A 16081-nucleotide genomic window follows, 5' to 3' on the forward strand; every position below is an offset into this window, starting at 1 on the left:
GCTTTTTCTTGACTTGTATTAATTCCATAATGATGCAGGGAAGGAGTGACAGGTACTGCATACACTTCAATGACATCACAAGTTGAGTTGACCTGGTGCTTCCAAACATACAATATCATGTTCTAAGAAACAATGCAGAGTAATTTCAGCCACAGATACCTTTCCAAGCATCCATTACCTGGCTCACTGGGGTTTTTCATGGTGATATTAGACGTTTAAGGTTGGAAGAGAGGTGTTCAGTCTGATGTTCTGCACAGACTCTGAAATTATTGTAGCAAAGGGAATCACTTCTACAGAAACTACCTGAAAGAAATGTGGTTGGAATGATGAAGATTGTCAGGCCTTTTATGAGGTCTTAGATTTGCCGTTTCATGGTACTAGGAATTATAGGCTTGGTTACTAATTTACATATGCATTATTACTATTATAACATGCATGTTGTTAACCTTTAAGGGGAATCTCTGCGGCTGCTCTCAGTTAAATTATTCAACTTAACAATGTTCGTTGGAAGGCTGGCTCTAAGTTTACTATATGCAGTAGTAACACTGCACCTGTAGTAATGTGGTTCTTAAAAAGGCTTAATGCAGTATTTGTTGGACTGTCAGTGATCCATATGATTTTTTGAAATGTTACCTGTGTGATTTAAAGGAAGCATAAAACAAGTAACTTTGATGTAAACCCCAAAATACTTCTCACTGGAGAAGAGTAGAAAAGTTTTTTAGTAGCTTGCATGGCTGCATCATATGAGAATCTGTTTTGCAAATACTGTGTTTCAATAAGCCTACTTTCCAAAGCCGAAATAGAGCATTTATGCACATGAGAAAAGCAGATTCTTGGCATTAATCATCAGTTGCTAACTGTTTTAAAATCATATTTTTTTCAACTTTACTTATTTTCTTTGCTGCCCAGTCTCCTTCGAGAAGTTAAAATTTAGACTGGCTGAAATTCCTTTTCTAGAACCATGCTGAAATTCTACTGATACCACACAAATGTCAGTTTAGATGACTTGCAAAAGTGCCTGGAGCAGTCAATAATTTTTCTACTACAGATAATTCCTCTCCATTTCAGAACAAGGTAAAGTACTTTTTTTTTAGTTTTGCCAAGAGGAAAAGAAAAGTTTTTCTAAGTTGAAACAACTCTTGTCTGTAAATCAAACATGCAAACATTTCTTTCTAACAAGGTTTTCAACCTGGCATCAAAGAAAAATCTCCAGTCTATTTATGTGTCTCAGCTAAAGATACATCTAATTTTAAATGATTACACTTTTGGCTACTTCCCACAGAAGCAGCTAAATTTACCTAATTTTTAAATATAAATGTAATTTGGAGAATTTTTATTCTTCTAATTTGTTAACATTAAACTAAATTATATAAAACATGCAGCTGACTTCAACGTACTGTTGACTGTAATGTATGAGAAGTCATTCTACACTGACTAAACTCAATCAGAAGTGTGTTACCAATCTACTCCTGTATCTATTACTCTAAGTGTTTCTAGAGCAGGGAATGTGATTTCTCGCAGACACTGGAGACTGCTGCTTAATTATTCATCCTGAAATTTAATTTCAAAGCTTGTAATCATTTAACTGTTTAAAATGGAATTTGTCACTGAAACAAGCCAAGAGGAACTAGAGAATTATTTAACACTCACTTATTTTAGTTTCAGTGTAGCTTGATAACTGGCTCATTTCATGCACAGTCCCAGCAGGCTCCTGGAACAAGGCACATATGATATTGATTATTTTCGTTCAGCTAGAGTAGGTAAATTTCCATTTATGAGTGGAAATCTTTTTTCCTGAGATGCACCATCTCTGTTTTGCCTGTTTTATTTTTTTATTTATCAAGATGTCTCCTGTAGGTGAGAAAAAGATACACCTTATTTCTTGGCCACTAGCTCCAGCCTACCACAGTGGCTGAAATACGTGCTTTGCAATAATCCCTGATAACACAAAACAAATAGTCTGTGACTTGAAACACATGTGTGCACAGTAAATGAAGAAAACCCTTATATATGCTGTCAAATACACTTCAGAAATGAATACTTAGCATGTTACAGCAAGTGGTCTCTGTATGCCCAATATTTCTGCTCTAGCACAGTCAGAGAAGTAGGAGCTAAAGTGGTATCTGTTGTCCCTGCATTCGAAATATGCCACTACGTGGTGTCATCATAAACCAGTGGCAAATAACTGTCCTTTAAAGCATCCCTTTTGTCTCCTAAAATGGCTTACTGTACGTCATCTTTTCAGTGTAATCCAGTTTCATTTTTGCAGAGACCTGCTATGAAGCATGAAAGGACATGATGGGACAAGTATTGTGAATGCCACTAGAGAAGTGCATTCAAACTCTGACTTGTATTAGCTGATGTCTTCTCCCTCCTCCGTCTGAGACTGACTGCAGCAAGTGAAGGCCTATATCGCTATAGTTAGTTTGGTCATTGCCGTTACTGTTGTTGGTAGCTGGGTTGATGGAGTGCATCCCATGGTAAGGGAGAGCAACCCCAAGACAGGTGTTAATTACTCCATGGTATGAGAAGCATTTGTCCTGCAGGGAGGACTGGCCCACCCCGGGCTGAGGCTTTCCACTTGTGCCCAGCTTGTGAGCAGCTAATGAAGCTGAACTGCCTTGGACTCATGCCCATTGCATTGGGCACCCTCAGGTGCCCATCTTTGGAGCTCCCCGGCAAGTGCTTGCAAGGCAGTTGTTCTTCCACATGTCTGTCCTGTTCATATGCCTGCACGGCCCTGCAAGCCCCTCAGAATTTTGGCAGTAGAGAGTCTTTCTTGTCCAGGGGTTGTAACAGGTAAATCTGGGAACCAGGGAGCTCCCCAAAAGATATTAATCAAAGACATGGGTTGTGAGTTCTTTGGCTTTGCTTCAGTGCCCCTCTGTGAACCTTAGACATACACCTGCAAGAAGGCACTGAATAATCACCAGCTGTTCACAGACCCTTTCTCTGAGCATTTGAGAATTTCTCAGAATGCTGGAGCAGAACAATATAGGTACAGCCTCTGTATCCACCATAATTAAGCCATTTTCACAAATTTAAGTTAACCCAACCAAACCTGTAACTGTTAAAAATTATTGCTGTAGCAAACAGGAAATACACCATCAATTACAAAGTATCCTCATTAAAGAAAGTCCACATGAAGCTGTCCTGCAGAATTAAAATGTAAAGAAGTTTAAGTATGCTTTGACTCTTGAATAATCACATTTCTTTTAAATCTGGGCTGATCTTAAAAAAGAAGAAATTAGTTAAAAGTTAAGATTCAGTTCTTAACTCCTGCTTTTTTATAATTCCTGGCATGAATACAAAAACAACTCTTGATATGTTAAGAACCCTTTTGTGAACTCACCTGTGATATGTGAAAACATTCTATAATGAGTAAAACAGACCCTTACCTTCGGATTTTTTCTCCTATGGCTAATTTTTTCATCTTCCTTTTCTAAATAAAAATTGCAATAAGATGTCTTCAATTAAATGTTTAAAGAACAACCTCCAGATCTCTAAATCAGAGTTAAAAGTACTCTTTAATGTAGATGTCCTGACAAAATATTTGTACTCTTCAATGTTTTTGAGATAACTAAAAGGCCAGAGCTTGAGTTAGGTATGTACATCTCTGCAGCATTTCTTACACTGAGTATGGAAAGTACAACAAAATGATGAAAAGTAAAATATGACATTTTTTTGAGGCCAATTTCTGTGCAACTGTTTTGTGAAAGAAAGGATAAATCTATCAATTTAGATAAAACAAATCTTGTGGGAACCAATTTGTTGGAGTAATTGTATTCTATAATATAAATACTGCTTTCAGTTTTAGGAGAAATAAACAGGAATAATTATTTTGAGACTATGGTGAAACTGAATTTTGCATAGACATTAAGTCATTTTGCTGTGACACAAATAGGTAAGAAAAAAGTGACTTAAACTTCTTGACATTTTTGTTCACCTTCTTTTAGTAGTTGATATTTATTACTTTATTTATGTTGAAGTTTCCTTAATAAGCCATTAAAATTTAACAGGAAACTCAGCAGGAATAGATGACAAGAGAACAAAAACAACAACAAAAATACATTATTATTTGTCCAATTTATTTGTGAACAGTTCTGTATTCTTTCTTGCTATTAACGTACACTGTGTCATGAATTTTCTGTATTTCCAATGTTGATGTAAAGTTCACTGACTCATAGATCAATTTGACCAAATGAATTCCTGCTGGGAAAAAACAGCATATCCCAATTTAGAAGCTTATCTGAGAGAATTTTAGGATAACAGCCTATCATCTTTTATTTTGAAATAAATAGTTAGTAGAGACAGCAAAAAAAAGTAAAAAAAGGCTAATAAATTCTGACTGTACTTTGGTTTAAGTGCAATTACTTCCCTCTGGACACACATACACACACTTCTTATAGATTATTATTTTTCATTCAGTCATGTTTTATATTACATAGGTTAATTACTTTGAGACTTATTTCATATTAGAAACAGGTGGATATTTCTTAATTAAGACAGGTGTTTTTGTACTGTTTGGAAACAGTCTGCTTTTATATTTTTGGTGGTATCTGTAATACATGAAAGAATATCAGAGATAGTTTAGTAACTAAAATAATAAGCAAATCTATAGTTTGGTCAAATCTCTTGCTGTCAGTACTTAGGTATTATGAAATTCTTTCTGAGTTTAACATAAGTGTTTGAACAGATATAAGCATAACATACTATCTGCCTAAGCACAGTAGCATTCACACAAAATATGTTTCATGGTATTTCACTGCACATGTCTCATGATCATTTGTTTTCCTTTTTCATGGAATCGATTTCATGATTTTCATCATCAGACATGACCATTTCTAAATGAATATTGCAAATTCCAAACCTGCATATTCCAAGCTGAAGCAGGACGAACACTACTGAAATTAATACAGCATCACCTCTGCAAAGCTATTAGGAAAAAATAGAATCTGACATATGAGTTCTAAGTGTCACCTGGGGAGATGATGCATTTTGTGTCCTTTGTAGCTGTGATGTGAAGATGTATCGTTTCTAAAAAGGAAAAATGTCAGTAGTATTTCCACTATGAAACTCTAAGACAGACATATAATGCAGGACTATGTCATCACTACTAACTTATTTTATACGTTGCTTAAATTAGTAAACTGTAGTGTCTCTGTTGTTACAGGTCTACTTAGAGTGGCACTATAACGGATTAAGCCAGTTCTGCCCGTTCATGTTAGTTGAGAAGATTAGCCCTTCCACTACTGTAAACCAATAGCAAAGTGGACAAATAAAATTTTACACCCACCAGCATCTCTTCTACAAGCATTTAAACAAGTATGGGGCAATCTGTCACACATTGGCTCAGAACCTGGCGGTGGGCAGTGGCAGGGATTGGCTGAATTCCTAGATTTATGAAAGGAATTAGCAAAACAACACCACTTTCAAGAAATCTCATCTAAGGCTATAAATAATTACACCTCTTTTCTACATCCATGGTTACATATAGAAGAACACCTAAGAACAGAGGTCTAATGCTCAAAACCATGTTCTCTTGGTTCAAGTGAATAATCTCTATTCTTTCTGATTTTTGCATGAAAGCTTCACCAAAACATTTGCAGCTCTCATTTTTCAGTAAATTCTCTCCTTTTGATCAGCATACCTGGACAATGCAAAGGGGGTGATTTTGAAGTAGATCAGTAATATTCTACAAACCAGAAATAACAATAATTGGTGATTAAGATTACACAAAGTTTTCATAAAATGAGTGGTAGTTAGGAACAGTTCCCCAAGTGTAGACACCAGGCTATGAATATGAAATTATATGAAAACAGTGTCATACCAGCTTTTATACAGCTGTGGTTTGAATTTAATTGGTTTCTTAGGATATTTTACACAGGATTAGTATTTGCCATTAATATTTTGTTAAACTCCTGATTTGGTGATAGTTTGGCTTGTAAAGGGACCAATATTGACTAGAAACTGGCAGAAAGCAAAACATGGTGCAAAACCCCCACACTCACTCCTACAAACAATGTTAATTGAACAGTGATATTTATCTTTTACGATATGGGAACAAAGGAATACCAAGGCAGCATATTCGTTAGAGTGTATATAAATACTGCACACATCCAGGTACTCATATGCGCACAATTAGCCTGTGAAACTCACTGCCACAAAACAAAGGGGAAAAAAATCATAAACTTTGTAAAGGAATAAAACAATATTCAAACTAAACAATTATAAGACTTTAGTTCTTAATTACATTCAGATAGCACAGTGACTGTTATTTTATACCTGCTCCCCAAACTCACTCATGCAAAAAGTTTCCTTAAGCCTCTGAAAAAAAAACTTTTCTAGTACAAGGAAGGTATTTCTCACTGTGCATAATGTTCCAGAGGTTTATCTCTGAAAGAGCTGACAATGACTGCTGTCATTGAGACTGACAAACGAAAATGTTTAGATCACTTGAGATGGCAAATTCTTCACTGCTAAAATAGCTGTCAGAACAGCTACACTTCTTCGTTTGATCCTTTAGATTAAAAATAATTAGAGCAAATTACAGGGATAAATATAAACTTTTTAATGATGCAGCCTAGCGTACAGGTGATAAAGATTGCAGTACACTCAGACACCTAAAGAGATACTGTCTACAGTGCTTTAAGCACAGGCCTACAGTAGAACTTGAATTCCTGCCTGGTAAGTGTTGTACTGCCTGGACACAAATCAGCCTGGAGGAGCAGGGCCCCCCATCACTGCTCAGCCTGAGTCCAGCCTCAGGTGCCCTTTACACTGTGTGGTAATATAGTGTGAATAACGTCAGGGAAACAAGCAGGCCTGGACCTTTTTATCAGAAAAAACCTAGCACCTTGTACAACAAGAAAAGGCTGCTGCCACAGAAATGTAGCAAAGAAAATGCACAGGGTGCGCACAGTCCGTACTGATCAACAAATAGCTCTTGGGAGCACCCGTGGAGAACACACAGAAATAAAAAGAACCAATGCAACCTGTAAGTGATTTTAGTAAAATCTTCATGACAGTAAATTCTAGTAGTAAAGAAATTCTAGGAAAAATATATGGAATGGATGGTAATAAGAGAATAACATAAGAAAAAAAATATTTAACTTTTAATTCATGTTTGTTGACTTTTCTCCCCAAATTCCACTGCAGAATATTTGCATATTGTATATTGTGCTTTCACTACATCTCTCACTAGCTTTGAAGGACAACCCCAGAAAGTCAGCATACAGTAAATCATCCTGTATCAAGCTCCAGTTCCAGTCATATTAGACATCTATCATGTATTAGCACACCTGTATCGGGTTTTTTTGGCAGAATAAATTCTAAGAAATGAGAATTGAAGAAAAGAAGACAAAGTTTGTTTTATTGGGGTTTTTTTTTTTGAGTTATGCTTCTCTTCGGATTAAGCTGCTTCTAAAAGTCTGTCAGGTACTGCAAGCCTGTCTCTGTAACACCTCTGTAACACCTGGGGGTATTTCTGGCCACATAACTACAGCTGCTGAAGATGACTGCATCTCCCACCATGCAAGTGCAAGGCTTAGTCTGTTGAAAAATTCAGCCCACCTGATAGTTTTGTTTAATTTTCAGATCTGAAGTGCTTAATCTTTAAGATTCAGACTTCAATTTGAAAAGACCAATTTTCTAACCCTTCTTGTGAAGAGCTGAACATTCAAGACGAATTGCAGGAAACTGAGGCAATGTTTCCTTCCTGAACTTGAAAGAAAAGAAAATCAGACTGCACTTTTACTCTTTTTAAAAAATTGGCAGTACTGCTGCTAAAGGCAGTGACGATAGCTAGAGGCAATTCTGATAATTTCCTCCAGGGAGGTTTCTTCCAAGTATGGTTTACAGTATGACCCACAAAATGTAGCTTAGTATTGGAAAGGATGGCAAGGACATAGATTTTTTCAAGGGTACTTAGAGCACAATCTATGTTAAACATGCTGCTTCCCATTTGCTTTCATGTTTATAATCAAATTTGAAGTGTTCGCATTGCTTCAGTAGTTGAGTCTTTAATATAATTAGATGTAGTAGTTAAGCTGCTTGATATTAGATAATGTAGCAGTTTTTCTTTAAGCTGTGTCTTTATGCAGGCAAAACAAATTCAGATTTTATCCAAACAAGCATAATTCTCACAAGACAATTCCAGTTATACTCAAATTAGATAAAAGCTAGAGGCAAACTGATACTGTCCTTCATTAAAGTGTTTTTGTGCTTTTTGGATGCTTGGCATAAGCATTATGTGTAATGTAAAGCACATACCCTGAGGTCTTAGATACATGTGGCAGGACTTCTCCATATAAAGTAAATTAGAGTCCACACAGCTGAACAAAAATGTTCCTGATACATGTTTTCCTACCCAATGGTCTGAAGATTTCTGTTTGCCGTTTTGGATGGGCATTGCTATGATGGCAGTATGAAGAAACCATGGCACGAGAACAGTACAACAGGAACATCATAATAAGGAGTAATATTACTGAAAACTAAAGGCACAGCAGAATGCATTATATCAGTATATTCTTAGTAGCTGCTGACAATTTAGCTGAATCAACACCAGCATTTCTTTTTCTAAGGAAGTGTTCAAGAATGGAAGAATTACTCACTGGCTTCTAGATTAAATGATAGCTCTGGTTTTAAGCTTCGGTTCTGCTGGATGACAGTCTTTCCTTCAGATACCCTCTGTACAAATATCTAAAGAAGAAAGTGGTAAGGGCCTCACAGACTTTAGCTTATTGCTTCTGCATGAGGAGACATGTCTCTTTTAAAGTTCTTTTGCTGTTGGTGTCACGTTCAGCTCTGCCTTTGGCTTTTTTGTGCAATGAGTATATTGTACTGCCAGTGGCCAAATGCAGGCAGAGGTTTTAATGAGCATGGGTTTCCTTCACTTGGAGGTCATTGTGGCTGCTGTTGCTCTGCTTGCTGTGATTAATACTCTCCTTCAGGTGTCCTTGGGAAGGTAGATTTCATACACTGATGTAACTGTTTGACCCATCCATGTCAGCTGTTTCATGCCCAATTGCACAGATGGTTTTGTGGTTTATGAGACTGCTTTATTTTAAGATTATTTTGATTTCAAGGCATCAATACTTACAAATAGCTGTCATAACACAGTGCTACTAAGTCTTCAAGTACAAGGTTGATTTGTCTAACTGGACATTGCCCATTGACTAGCAGCCAGTACACCCTGTCTTTAAAACTTAGTAACTTAGGGCTTGTGAAGGCTGGGGGCTTGACAACTATTTCAACTACAGTTCTCCCTCAACAAGACAACAGGAGCAAGGATTTTACTCTCACTGCTCCTTCAATAGGTATCAAAATTGGGAGAAAGGATTATTGTGGCTCCATCTGCATTCACTCCTCTAGTTTTCTGGAGCTCTGCTCTTACTGAAACATTAAGTGCTAAATAATGACTACAAAAATTAGCTAAGAAAATGAAACTTCTGCAACAAATTTATGCCTGTTCTTTTAAGAGATTGTCCATTCTCCAATAGCTAGAAGTAAGATAATATAGAAACAGAGCATGTATGCAAGTTCATCTCCTCCAATTAATTATAAAGCAAGCAAATAATTATTCAGGTCAGTGTAATGACAGTGAGACTTCACACTCTTCCTGCCATCACTGTGAAATGTCATAATGCAGTGATACATCACCAGGGTATGAAGGCTTGCTTGTGTTCCTACCACAGGGATTTTTTTGCTGCCACTTCCAAGAGCTTCGATATAATCCATAGGAAGTCTTACATGTGATAATGAGGAACAAATAACATGTTTTGTAGTTGCTAATACCTAGAGCTATACAAGATGTGGAAGAAGATGAGCATGATTTGTTTTCCACAACTTGAAAGCTGTCATCCATGAAAGGCACAAAAATGCCTGTGGGTTTGCTTATGAAATGTGGATAAAGATAGATTTAATTATTGAAAACAAAACTTTCATTCACTTTAAAATATCCCTTACTTCCTTCATAAAAAGTCATTCTTTTGAGATGAAACAATTTCTGAAAAGCAGTTATTTTTATGAGTAGCTTTAGTTAGGTTTTTATTTCAAATTTCAGGTTCCTGAATAGAAAGGTTCTTGCTACTTATATTGTAAATGCTGCAAAAGCAGGGTCCTTGTTATATGGTTTTCATATTTCCTTTGAAGTTTTATTTTTCTAAAAATACCAAATTTTTACATTTCTTTCAGCTCAATCTTCTGCAGCTACTATAAATAATTATTTAGCCTTTAAATACTGTCTCTGCTTTGAACCAAAGTTAGTATTTTCTCTCTTTTTTTTTTTTTTCTTTTTAAATCTTATAAAATAACTTTAGTAATTCAAATTGGTAGTTCCCCTCTGGACGACTTCTACTTCATACATGCTGTGTAGCTAATTAGGGTATCAGGCATAGTTAGAAAACTCAAATAACGCTGCTATCCTTAGGAACTTTGTATTGAGGTAGAAAGAGAGACAAAAACTTCTTTTCTACTACCTGAAGATACAGTTGAACTTCTGTTGTATCTGTTTCTCCATATGGTGAAACTTCAACCTTGGTCCTGTGAGAAAGGAACCTGTTTTGAGCACACCAGTGCTGTACTTGAGAGTGTACCATGTGGTTCCTCAAGTGTAGATGAAAAAAAAAAAAAAAAAAAAAAATTGTCCACCAAAGGAACCTTTGAAGTAGACAAAGTAACTAATATAGACACCCTATATGCAACCTACATCATACCAGGTGCAGCCAGGACCTGGTTAGATAAACAGGGAAACGTTTCTTTGGGTAGGTGTAGACCTCTTTTTACCTGCTTTTCTCTACAAAGTGCCTGTGACCCACGTACAGCATGTGTCTCCCTCTGGTGATTTAGGTAATTTAGTAGATTGCATTTGCCTGTGACAAAGATGCATTAATTCTGAATTATTGGCTCATGCAATATAAGTTTACATTTCAGATCAAGAGGTGCCTGGAAGTGTTATTATTCAGGGTGGAGTAATATGAAGTTAGAATTAAAGGTCTTTGAGTTATTCCAGAGGTAGGAACCATAGATTTAATGTCAATCTGCATCTAAAATTTCACTTAAGTCTATGATTTCAGTTCTACTGATTTAATAGTGCGTACTTATAAAAAGGGAAAATGCCATTGACTTCAAAGGACCTTTGACTCAGTCCATATGTGAGAAACATTCTGAAAATCTAAGTGCTATTATCTCAGCTGAAACATGATGCATTCCACAGGCTAATGTGGTATCAATCCACAGGAGAGTATATGCCTTCAGTCAGACCACGTTTCTTGAAAAGTTCTTGTTCATTAAAATTGTATATAAGACTTTCATTGCACTAAGGTTAAACCATCCTATTTCTAATATTTTAACATCCCTAGAGGTATTTTCAAATAATAAAAGTTTGCTTCAATTGTCCTTGTGGAATCACTTCTAAACTGTAAATCCTTATGAGTGTTCTCTGATTTCTAGCCCCATCTCAGCTCAGAAATACTTCTTGCAATAGTCCCTGACTTCTGAGGGACTCAGTTCAGAAGAAAATCTGACTACTCAGGCTCTGCACCAAATACAGAGAAGCTAGCTTAGGTACCAGAAGACACACAAAAGACTGAAAATTAACCTGAGCAAAACTGTCACATGGTTATACTGCTCTGCTCTACATCCTCTCATCACAGTCTGTACACTGGGTCATTAGTTTGCAAGACCTGGCAAACAGAGAAAGTTCCTGCCAAGACCTATGGAAGGACCTCAAAGAAAGCACCAGGTATTGCAGGTAACAGTGCAGTAGATGCAATCACTGTTAACACTGTAAATACTAAACGCAGTCAAATAATAGCAAGGCTATTATGTTTCTTGTGACATCCTAGTGTCAATGGGACCAGTCAAGATCACAGCTTTGTTACAAACCATGTAATTTTCACACACACAGTAAGAAACTGTTTCTCTTCTTGCGAACTTATGATTAAGATGGGTGTGAAAAGGGTTAGCGAAAGGCAGTCCTGTCAGCCATGTTGTTACAAATGAAGAACCCAATACAGACAGTAACTAATGTTAAAGTTCAGCTTCAGCCTCCCAAGTTGCAGTCTGATGTATTAACCACAGGACTGTCTTCCTGTCTTCCTGTGCTTTTGAAAATTAAACAGCAATATGAGCAACTCTTAACTATTTGTAACATTCTTTGAGTATTGAACTCCAATACCTTGAGCAAATATCATCACAAATCATTGAATTATTTCCAATGCAGTGTCAGCACACTGCAGATATATTTTTTTTTAATCTGTCTATCTGTCACATTTAATGAAAACACTAGTATTGTCAACATGAGCTGTATTTTCCAAGCTTGCGTAGTATTTAATATTACAGGTATTTCTTAGAATTTGATATTGCTTTTCATAGTAACTTAGAATAACAGCAAGGTCTAGTAGTTAGTGACCACTTCTGTTTGAAAGGTTTCTGCTGTCTTCTTTCATGATTTTATCATGATCAGTTTACTGCAGTTAAGTAACAATCTTCCTTTTGCAAAGCTATGAGTGGTAAGATTAACCAACAACGTTTGCTTAAAAAAAAATCTGCTTACTTAATGGATATGGTACCGGTCAGGTAAGAATGATTTTAGAACAATGAATGGCTCGCTCACATAGGGTATAATGTAGCAGTTCATCATGGTCCTAAGTAGTAGCACGCCAAAAATTGGCTGTTGAATGCAGCCAGAAAACTCCTGTGGATGGTAGAAGAAAGTAGTTTTCAATTTCTATTTTTGTGTGACTTTCATAGATATGGCAAAAAAATGCCACTCTATAATAAATGTTTCATGGCATTCTTTGGCACAAACATCAAGTATGGTTGTGTAAATACCCTTGTATGCATACCTATGTTGATTTGATGGTAGAGGCAATTTACTGAATCAGTCCTTGAAATTAATACAATTTATAGTCTATATAATTTTACATCATTCAGATAGATACATTTGGACTAACCACAAGATTATTAAGCATTTTTTTACTTTTGCTTTCCTGCCATTAGCTAGATGGAAAATTTACATCTGATGAATTAGAGACAGAAAATTGGGGGAAAAAAAAAAAAAAAAAAAAGCCAAGACACCTACCCACCCCACTTCCAACATATCTCCTTTAAATTTTGAACTGTATTCTATACAATTATGTTTAGAGGATGCTACAGTTTCTCAGTTACATACTAAGAAGTGCAGAAATGTCAGTATTAACAAATAAAACTAGTTACTTCCCCTTTATTTGTGCATTGTGATATAGGCATGCCCATTACCACAAAAAAGCATGAACAGAATCCAGGTTTCCAGGGTCCTAATCCAAGGAAGTACCAAAACAAAATGGTTTTGCTTTCCATTACCTTACACAGCAAACAAAATAGGAATGCTGCAGAACAAAGACCAAGCAGCCTTATCTTTAAAGACTATGACAATGGCAGCCACAATAAAGTTGAGAAGACAAGCTCTGGATTTTCTTCCACCCCTCAACCCTGTGTTTTCCCATCATATTTACTGAGTTCTAGAAACTGATGATTAGAAACTAAGAGCTCACAGCTATTCACACAGGACCTAGCAAGTGTTCCACCTGTAACTGGATCACTGCAAAGTTTAGGGGACAAATGTGTGTGAAAGAAATGCCTAAAAGTTTTAGATGCCAAGAAAGTAATGCAGTATGAGCTGACATCCTGCATTACTGCATCATTTTTTGCAACCAAGATAGACTTAGTCCTGGATTTTAGTATATGATGTTAAGTATACAGAAAGAAATGAAATTAAATCCTTCTTAATTTCTATTCATATTCATGTATTTTAGACTATTTTAACATTCTGTCTTTTCTCATTACTATATATACCTTTCATATGCACAATGTGAGAGGAGTGTTTGTGTGTATAAAAGGTGAAGGAAAGCCAGAGATGCAAATATATAAAAGCATATGTAGCATGTATATTGTCCATGTCACCTACATTTTCTGAGCTACATTAAACTTTAGAAGTAAGATCTCCTGAAGCACTCTTGAAGCATACTAATTCCATTTAAAGGCTACTACTGAAAGTCAAAATGTTACAGGCTAATGCCTGACTCAGTTGCCATGCTTCCAGTTACAGCAAGAGGAATAGAATATTCATTTACTCTTGACAGTGTGCAAGTTCCTGGGGATCTTTTTAATCTTGTACAAATATCCTGCAATAAAAAGTCCCTGCTAACTTTATTACCAAAGGACAAAGTGATTAAAAAGAAGGTCAGTAGAAAAGATCTGCAAATCTTTGATGTTAAAATACATATCACTATTCCTCTGCATCATGTTTTGTGTAGTTTAATTATATAAATCTAATTTTAAAATATTCTTTCCAAAAGATCTGGACCTATTTCTCTAGGGTAGGTGAACACATCCAGAACATGTAATCGAGGTAAAAGAAGAGCAGGATATGCTAGGTTTTTAATTTAAGGAACACCGTTTAAGGAACTGTCTATAAAACAGTACAAATTATATACTTAACCCTTGTCAAAAAAAAAAAAAGTTCCTCTGCAGTTCCAGGGCTTTCAGTTGTGATGTCCAGAACTGCTGTAATTCCCTGCCAGAGACTAAGGGTAGGAAGAGAACAAGTTGGTTTTTATTTACTATTTCACTTTGGTTAGCTACAAACCTTATCAGTGCCTTGGGCCTGTGTCTCAGATGTTTTCTTAATTAATTTAGGACACCCAACAGGGCCCACATTTTTAATGTGAGTGAAGACGAAAGACAGTGATTTATCCAAGCCCAAACAGTGCATCTACAGCAGCAGCTGGAACTAGAGCTCAAAAAAACCCTCTGGTGGACTGTCCTGTACAGTAGGAAAAAAACAACCAAAAATCTTTATAATTGAAGAAGGATTATTGTGCATATCAGTTTGTCTTTATTAGGTTAAACTCACATTTTATTGCTAGACTTCTAGGCACCATGCCATGCAGGAAAATGACAGCAAATACCTCAGATAAATTTGCTGGCAAGCTGCCTCTTGGAAAATTGCTCTTTCCTCCTGAAAAAAAGAAAAAAAAAAATAATCAAACTGTTAATAGCATGGAATGTGGCTGATATGAGATGAAGGAATTGCATTTTCATTTAGATGTCGCTACCTCAAATTGCATTTGCTCTAGCTTCGACACTTCAGCTACAAACTTGAATTATGTTATACCTAAAGCTTGTGAACCTACATATCTTTTCTAGTTAACCATGAGGAAGATTGTTGCAATATCTTATTAATATAACTTTAGTTAAAGTTAAAGAATAATATTAATATAAAACCAGAATCCCATTGAAGAGAGAAAAACAAGACATAAGAACAACAAATATGGTCATGCTGGGAAGTAGGGACATGTTTGCATTCCTGAAAGAGAATCCCTAAATCTGCTGGTTTTGTGCAAGAAAGGAAGAGAAAACATTGATAACTCTCAGAAACAAACAAACAAACAAGTTAATACTTATTTTTGAATCAAAACGCTTGCTGAAGATGAAAACAAACTAAAAATATAACAGATAAAAATGAGACTGGTGCAAGCAGCCTGACTTCTAGATGCAGTTATGAAAAGAAGTGTTAGATATGTAATATCTTTTATTAACAATGTGCTATCTCAGTTTGGGTCTCAAGCCTTTGGAATTTTGTGCCTCAAAATAAAAGACTTTGCTGCATAGAACAAGGTAGTTGTTCTTTACTGATCTTTTTGAAACGCACAAGACCTAATAATACATGGAAGTGAGGAGGAGTCTGGTGTTTACAAAAGGTAAGAGGAACACAGGTTAACAGGGTCATTAGATCAAGTCCCCTGCTGCTTGAAACAGCTGCCTCAGATATTTTTCTGTAAACATATCTAGCTCCAATTTAAAGTGACTTGCTAGCTCCCAACAGGTACTTATATGGAAAGTCTTTGTTCCAAAATACAGGTGGTTAATGAGCCTTCCTTCAATTTTCAGACTAAATGAATTTATCCATTTTACGCCAACATTGTCTCTCACTTAAGAAGTTAGGATAGTCTAGGCAACCTTGAACTTGTTAAATTAATTTGGATTCTCTAGCATACCCTCACTAATACATGTTCTTACCTTCCTCAGTCATACCAGT

This window comes from Falco peregrinus, chromosome 3 (assembly GCF_023634155.1).
Source record: "Falco peregrinus isolate bFalPer1 chromosome 3, bFalPer1.pri, whole genome shotgun sequence".
NCBI classification, from domain to species: Eukaryota; Metazoa; Chordata; class Aves; order Falconiformes; family Falconidae; genus Falco; species Falco peregrinus.